Raw genomic sequence first — 436 nt, 5'->3', positions numbered from 1 at the left:
TAACCACCATCATTCTTGCCATAATCTTTATCATCATAATCTAATATCATTAATAATATCATAAGTATTACTCCCATAAAAATCCAATGTCTATCATACCAAGGAATGACAACAAAACACAAATAATAACAACAATAATATAACATGTAATATAACATTATGGTATAATATGATATAACAATTAATAACACTCCCCGCTCATTGAACAAAACGTTATACCTATGAATGCCTCTTTTATAAATAACCCTATCGATTCATTTTTCTGGCCTTCTCTATCCCTCTCCCTAATCCTTATTGTGGTAATGATAATGATGTTATATCGTATGTATGTAAACTAATATTATGCTACCTTGCAATGCACTGTTTTGCGCTAAGGGGGGTGATAGATAATTACTATGCAACGTTCACAGTCATCAAGATAGGGAATTTAACTGAA

Source organism: Penaeus monodon, chromosome 27 (genome assembly GCF_015228065.2).
Source record: "Penaeus monodon isolate SGIC_2016 chromosome 27, NSTDA_Pmon_1, whole genome shotgun sequence".
NCBI classification, from domain to species: domain Eukaryota; kingdom Metazoa; phylum Arthropoda; class Malacostraca; order Decapoda; family Penaeidae; genus Penaeus; species Penaeus monodon.
Note: the sequence above shows the minus strand (reverse complement) of the source record.